At 33.6% G+C, this 8372-nt stretch overlaps 1 long non-coding RNA gene across 1 annotated transcript; it reads right to left on the bottom strand.

Moving 5' to 3' along the window:
* Nucleotides 1–5025: 5025 nt before the first annotated feature.
* Nucleotides 5026–8058, bottom strand: LOC132734427 (uncharacterized). Its single transcript, XR_009626315.1, has 3 exons — nt 7878–8058; nt 6829–6900; nt 5026–5767 (listed from the first exon to the last, which is right to left on the bottom strand). It is a non-coding gene; the product is annotated as an uncharacterized LOC132734427 (long non-coding RNA).
* Nucleotides 8059–8372: the final 314 nt, after the last annotated feature.

Below are 8372 nucleotides of genomic sequence, written 5' to 3'. Positions count from 1 at the left end.
TATCTTCATATACGATTTCAGATTTTCATTTTTGATTTTTTTTCATACGACAAAAAGCCTCAAAAGACCCACATCGTAAAATCAGTATGCATATTTGTGTATTATATAAAATAAAAAAGCAAGCAACACCTTTTGTAGCAATCAAACTTGCGTACTGCTTGTATCAGAAACAAATTCACACTAAAAGCTTATATTCGTCTTGATATAACGATAAATAGTAAGAACAATAATTCGTAATAACTACCCTTATACTTGTATAACATATTCGATTAATTTTAAACTGTTAAAATAGTTGCACGATTTTAGGACACACAAGGGATCTTTACATTTTAAGATAACTTGCAAAATAAGTATTTTCTAACCCCTTGCCAATATTCGTAATAAGAATTTGAAATGGCGTTGTCCATGCAAAATTGTGTGTCTTTGAGCGAGCTTAATTACATATTACTTCAGTTTTAATTATCTTATCAACATGCAATAAAGTGCAAAAAAGCTGAGCTACATGACCATAAACTGATATGAAATAAAATTCACCAGATTCTTGCTGCAAAACAAATTTATAATAATAAAATATCTTCAGATTTAAGAAGATAAAAATCATTGTTATCCTATCTAATAATGTTCTAACACAACATGTGTTTTACGCTTTCAAGAGTTGGTGAAGAATTCATTGAGTTTACAATTATAATAAAAACATTAAAACGTTACTTTCATGAGAATCATAGATTTGATACAATATCTTGCACATAATATTAATAAAAATGGTAAATACATTTTCCGCATTTTCACTGTAAATAATTATTTTTTTACTGCAGTGAAACATATATTCGTATTTTCACTAGTATTTTGCCGAACTACTTGTCTAAATCCAGCCAATATACAAAACTAAACGGAATGCCTTTTGAATCGTCAAGAGAGAAAAAAATCTATAAATACGGGATTATTTTTATATTTTGGCATGAAATTTGTCATATTTTCCTCTAATAAAGAAAGTTTGCAGTATTGTAAATTCATTAAAAACATTGTTGACAGGTTATATGGCCGTATATAAACGGTTATTTACGCTTTAACCCTCATCTTTCGGCTTGGAATATATATACAAACAGTCGTTTATAAAGGACCATATAACCTGTCAAAAGTCTTTAGTATACATGTAACTAGTAACATACTACTAACCATGACATACGCTCAAAATAATCGAGGAGCTGCAAGATTACGTATAGATGAAGCAAAATTCCATGTTTAAATCAACTATTGCATGCTTGTTTACAATACCTATGTATTTGCATTTAGTACAATTACATTTTTTCGAAATGATGTTTAAACATATGATATATAATTAACTAGCTGAGCAAATGGGCAGTGAACTGCTTTATACTTTAATTCAAAGCCAGCTTAACATAACGTTTGCTTCTATTTTACTTTACAACACCACGGAACATTCAGAATTATAGCATTAACATCGCACAAACCTGTGTTAACCACGGTGGTGAACCGACTCGGACCTTTTATTATAACAGCCTCCTCCCAGCAAAAAACTTTTTGAATTAATGTCATCACAACAATGGACAGTGCTAGTTAAATTCTGACTGATTTTGACGTAATTACACTTAATGCAAATTACAATTCCACGGAATATTGAGGTTTGTATCCTTCACATACATGCATGCACTAAAATAGTCTGTATTTCTTGTACAATGACAAACTGATAGAGGTAGCACATTAAAAATGAGGACTGTGCATCACTATCATTCCGAAGTATTAATCACATATTACGGATTTTAACAAGGTCAGTAATTGCGGTGAATTTATTTTTTGTCAATTGTCAGAGTTGTTTCCCCTGGCCTTTATCTTGTTTAATGTAAATTCTAATATAGTAAGAATCGGACTATTAATGCAAAGTTTGTGATCAGGATAATTTGTATAAATAGGCTATGCCATGTTACAAGCCATGTTTTTATGTCAAAAAGCCATAGGACTGCTTATGATAATGTGTATATAATTTTTTCCCAAATAGAAAATGGACATAACTTGTACTTGCGCATACTTCCTAATCCTAGCCGCCTAAGTAAATGCTGCTTTTAGAAAAAGTGAATATTACCTAATCTAAGTATTGTATATGCAAGGCACATTATGTTTAATTGCTTTAAAAAATCATCTGTTGTATTCCAGACAATTTCACATTTGTCATCTGCAAGCAGAGGACGTTTTAAATGTTTGATCCGCATATGTCTTTCAAATGAGATAATTTAATTGTTCAATGACTTGAGATATTGCACTGGTAGCTTTGGAAACATATATATATACATTCGACCATTCTACTTTATTAAATTGCGTCAGTTAAATTCTAAATTACGGCTGTCACCCTTCTATCTTTATTTGAAAAACATACATGTACGCCGCTTGTCATAGACTTACACTGAATCGTCACATCGACAGTACCATGATTACTGCCGTATACATACATTTGTAGATAATTCAGAATTTTACCATTTACATGAAAATGATTCAGTCAGTGGCGGGAAAATAAGGAACAAGGCAAGAAAAAAACACAGAAACAAAAATAGCATTCAAATAGCTTGGCTCAATACACGTAATATGTATATTATTAGTTATAAAGATCGTTGACAGGTTATATGGCCCTATATAAACGGCTATTTGTAAATTTAACCCGAGCCGTTAGGCGAGGGTTATATTGCAAACAGCCGTTTACTTAGATTAACTGTTAACTTAGATTACCGTAAGTTATCTTCTAATAAACAGTAGTTTATTAACTTATATTTGTTTCTGAGGCATAATGTGCATTTAACCAAATCCATGTAGGAAAATTGCTGAGAAAATCTAATAAAGGGTTATTTACCTCCAGTTGTGATGTATTTTTACAAATTCACAAATACTATTAAAAATAATTATCATTGTGTTGTTATAAAACTGTCTTGGGGATGCAGTCTTGGTTTGTTTTTTTATGGATTTGTTAAAAAATATATTCTCTGTGATCAATTTTATTTACTGTTATAAATATTTCTTTAGATCGGCCTTGTTCTTCAGTAGTGTATGTTTGTACGCAGCCAGTGTGTGCGCATGTATATGCGTGTGTGCGTGCTTGTTAACAGGTCAATAAAATCAGATTAATATTTACATTTGATTTCTTCATCGTTTTATATCTAACTCACTTCATATCTACATCACATTATACTTTATATCACTTGATATCTACATCATTTGATATCTAACCATTTGATATCTACATCACTACATCATTTGATATCTACATCACTACATCATTTGATATCTACATCACTACATCATTTGATATCTACATCACTTCATATCTACATCACTTTATATTTTATATCATTTGATATCAACATCAATCGATATCTTGATTGCTTTATTATTTTTTCATGTACATTGTTTGATATCTACATCGTTCGCAGAGAAGATTATTTCTACGTCGTATTATCACTAATTAGACATTTACTGTAAAGGGAAATAAATCAGCATTAGAAAATTTGTATTTGCCTGTAAGAGTTTCTTCCCTTTAAAAGGATACTTGAGGGCAAATTAATGACAAAATTATTAAAATGATCTTATGAACTCAAATCACGCTAAAATGACATTTTCTAAAATCCCAGCATTAATTTCTGTATTAAATTCTAAATATTTTGGATTTGAAGCGTAAATATATCTATATTATGTTGAACGAAATTTAGAAGCCGACAGAATCACCGAGTAGTTTTAAAATAAGCTTTGTGACTAGAACAAACCCTGGAAGTTGCAATAACAGATATTGTGGATATTGTATGATTGAAACAAGTCTAAGTCATTCATTTTAGATGTTCTTTAACGTTTCAAAAGTTCACTGTGACAACTATTATAAAATCTTAACTCTCTAACCTGACCCACGTGGGCAAGGTTGGAAAACCATCATTTAATACGGTACTTTATAATCAGAAAAAAAGTGTTTCTGTGACTGTCTAGGGTATTCATTTTGAGGACACTTACAGAATTGAAAACGAAGAAATAAAAAATTTGGCTGTGTCTCCCTTTAACGCTATTGAAAAATAGTTTCGAGTTATTTGCATAGACTGACGTGTTGTTCAAGATGTGCTTGTGTGGCTTCGGGGTTCTCATTTTCTTATATAAATCGTGTTCAAAACTAATGTCAGTCAAGTTCACCAGGGACTTTATCGATGGTTAATGTGGTGTCGCGTGTCACAAGTCATGCCCTTCAAGGGTAAATTTTGAAGCAAAAAGTGGCGATACTTTACATTCATGTAATTTCAACGCAGTTTTAGCCAACAATATTAATTTTGAGCCAAAAGTAGGTCACTGTACGGCGGCCAATGAGAATCATAGTGAGACGATATGAAAAGGAGGAGGTAACCCTGAAAAGGGCTGTTATGCCTGCCTTTCAACTCGTTACTCTCTGTGCTAGGGGCTCACGCATCCTAGCACACATTCATCGTCGTCCCTGCCTACTTTGTAGGGCCAATCCCTTCGGTATTAGTCAGGACATAGGCAGCTGGTCCACAATTACAAGTTCTGGTCTTTGTTTATTTTTCGCCATAATCTCCTGCCGATGCCGTGAGCCTTCTCTGCAACGTACGCATTCCGAGGGGTATAGGAAGGGACTTGATCGTAAGTACATGTGTACATGTTTAAACAAATATCGAAATACAGTTAAACCTTGGTTAGAGACCACTTTCGAATAAATACCACCCTGTAATTGAAGACAACTCTTTAACAAATCTTTATTGATTAAAATACAACAAAAAACCTTCGAATAAAGACCACTTCGCTATAAAGGCCATGCATGGTCTCTTCTTCGGATGACTTTTTCACAGGGTTGGCTGTATACTATTACTTTTGATAATATAAAAAAAGTTTTTTGTTCTAAATATTTCACCATTTTGTTTTTCAATGAAAAGTAAATGAAAATGAGAGAAATTTCTTTCTCTATAATAATAATGAGTAAATATGAAATAAATCTGAAGGTAATAAAAAGAAAGGAGGACGAGACAATGCGTAAAATAACTTTATTTATGTGGATATATATATTTATATTTGACTCATATTTACGAGCAAGAACTTATTAAAGAGTCACGCCTCCAGGTTCATGATATACGTTATGTATGGACATTTTAGTAAGTGTTCTAATCACTTAGAAATAACAAAGCGTGGAAAATGTGTCTTTACTTATTTACAAAGTGTATATATATACAGAAATAGATTTAATTGTTAATAACAGGGTAAAAATACGATTATTAATGTTAATTGTAGCAACATTTTGCATAAATCGTGCAAAGCGCCACTTGGATTTTGAATAATCACTTATTTGTTATAACCATTACCACCCTAAATATCTTAAATCGACTTGTCCATCTTTCAGTCTGGACAAAACCATTTATCATTTTAGGGGAAAAGTACAGCAATGAGTAGTGGACAGTGCAGACCATGAACAAACCGCAGGGATGAACTTGGTCTGCACTGATTGAGGGGTTGAATTTGCCTGCAGACACAGAGTAAATAAATATGTTTTTTTTGTAACTTTAATTTCCTTAAGATGATGCGGCATACTGGAGTTTAAGCTGGTACGGCACACTGGCGGAGAGTATCTCTGTAGTAGTAACCGTAGTAGTGACAGCAGCAATCTTTCGGAAGTCGGATATGTCTGTACTCGATTTTACCCCATGATGGCTTTCCGACAATTTGTCCCTCTTGGTTAACAGTGACTGAGTAGCATCTCACGGCAACTAGTTCGTATCTGAAAATTGATTAAACTTGAATTTAAAAAAATAGTGTAGGTAGGATTTTATTGATTTTTTTACCCATACATCGCTTTCTTTGTTATGAGACTGAAATGGACTATTGCATAGTTCAATCTAATAAAAAGTTGAACATTTTAAAATACGTACAGCAGAACTCTGGTGTTAGCGGACAGAGCAGACCATGTTCAAACCGCACGGTCTTAACTGTTTGTACTGGCGGAATCTGTTGCCGCCAGCAAGCTTACTGTGGTGGTGGTGTTGGTAGTTTTCACTCCGGATCTCTTTGAATTTTCCAGTGCACAGTTCAACCACCGCATCGTTTACCAGTACAAGTTGCATTTACTTTCGCAAGGAACTGATACTTCTGCACATATACCTGAGCAGTGCGAATGACCGTAGAAAAGATTTCATGATCAATCACAACGAAAGTGACCAGCTGCGCCGTGCGGGAATCGAACCTGGGTCGCCCGATTCAAAGTCCAAAGCTCTACCTATTGAGCTAACCTGACGACTGCAAGCTTTCTGTCAAAGTGTGAAAACATATATGAGCCGTGTCACGACAAAACCAATATAGTGGGTATCCGCGCAGTCTGATCAGGATCCATGCTGTTCGCTATCAGTTTCTCTACTTGTAATAGAGTTGATAAGCGAACAGCATGGATCCTGATCAGACTGCGCGGATGCGCAGGCTGGTCTGGATCCATGCTGGTCGCAAACCAATTGTGTTGGTTTTGTCATGACACGGCTCATATACGAAAACAAAATGAAATGTTTCCTAAGAAAATATTCAATTTTGTTTAGCAGCAGTGATTTCGCGCACGCGCTATCCGCTTTATCAGAAGACATAAAAAGGTATACATGTATATGCTCCTGTTTAAATGTATGTACTTTTATATCATTTGTATCAACAAACTATGATGGATGATTTAATAACACACAATCTAACATGGCTATATACCGTTATACAATGGGAAAAATAAAACAGTGATGTAAAAAAAATTAATTTTAAAGTGAACAAGATCATACGAAGTTTAATTTGGTGTGAAGTTTATTTTACCTATATTCCTCCAAGCATCTGTACCTTCGGTCATAGTATGAGTGAGGGCTGAGGTTGAAACGACAATAATTGCTGCAAATCAAAAGTCAAGAGTTGTTAAAAAGTGTATATAAATAGTCATATGCAATTTAATTGACTAGGAGTTCTATGATGGACATTTTCACCGCTCACGTCAACGTTGTGATGACCAGTAGAAAAATTAGTCTTATTTAAACCTCAGTGAACGTGCACATGATTCACGTGACCTTCACTCTACATGACTGTAGTGATCAATGTTAGAAACTGACATGTCAAGTATCTAAGATACAGGGTAATGTACAATACGTATATCAACAAACAATTAGAAACTTATTTATATCAGGACGACCGTAACTAAAAGCTCGAATCTTATTTCAGCCACCCCGAGTCCACTTTAGGGAACTAGTTAATAGTACGAGGAAACTGTCCTAAGTCCCTGTAGAACCCTTAGTTGAGAGGCGGACACCTTAACCAAAAGCAAGTTAAACATGCCAATAGACCTTTTAACAATATGCTAGTTCCATAGCAACGCGATATATATCTTTGGCATGCTCGTTTTGCGTTTTGCGTAGGGCAAAACCAAAATTGATACATTAGCTTGATGTTGCATAGCAACAGATCGGGCCGTAAAAAGGCCATTATATAGACTATATACTATAAGCAAATGAATAAATGCGTTTGACTGAAAGTTGAAAAATGAAGCAAACAAGCGGAAACCGCAGTACTTGACTAATTTTACCCTCAAGACAATAATTCCAACACATTTAGTACATGTTCGGATTGTTTTAATGTTCTTTTTCTGAAGATATTTGAGCACTTATCCATATAATGCTGAGGGTGTTTTATTATATTTAAATTTATCATAATTATAGCATCAAATAATGTTGCTCAACTCAAAATCTTCCTCTTGGAGGTTCGATAACTGGCGCCGTTTTATTTCATACTTATATAAATTACAATACATCGATTGAAAATAGAACGACATATATCAAAAATATATGATATAAATATCAGAAAAGTTCATAACCTACCAAGCACACTCTATTATAGAGATATACCAGTAGTTATAGCAATACTTGTACGTTCTCGTCTTATCGTTGTTATATATAATATATCTCCAGTAATAGTACCCTGGACGTAACCAAATCGTCACTTCCGGGCAAGTAGGGTGGTAGTACGGTCTGCTGTAAAATGTATACAGTGGTTAAATACTTAATGTGAACAAAACAGAAAAACGAGAAAGAAGGAAAGATAGAATAAAAGAAAGAAGGAAATAACGAAAGAAGAAAGCTAGAAAGAAAGGAGAAAAAGAAAGAAGAAAGAAGAAAAAAAGAAGAATGAATGAAAGCAAAAAAAAATAAAAGAAAGAAAAAGAAAGAAAGGGAGGAGTAAAAGACAGAAAGAAAGAACGGAAAGAAAGAAATGAAAAAAGATAGAAAGACAGAAAGAAAGATTTTAGAAAGAAGGTAAAAGGATATAGAGAAATAAAGAAAGAACGAAAGAAAGAAAGAAAGAAAGAAAGAAAG

Source organism: Ruditapes philippinarum, unplaced genomic scaffold, assembly GCF_026571515.1.
Source record: "Ruditapes philippinarum isolate M1 unplaced genomic scaffold, ASM2657151v2 ctg5928_1_1_1_1, whole genome shotgun sequence".
NCBI lineage: Eukaryota > Metazoa > Mollusca > Bivalvia > Venerida > Veneridae > Ruditapes > Ruditapes philippinarum.
The sequence above is the reverse complement of the archived record's forward strand: the minus strand, read 5'-3'. Positions and strand labels throughout refer to the sequence as shown.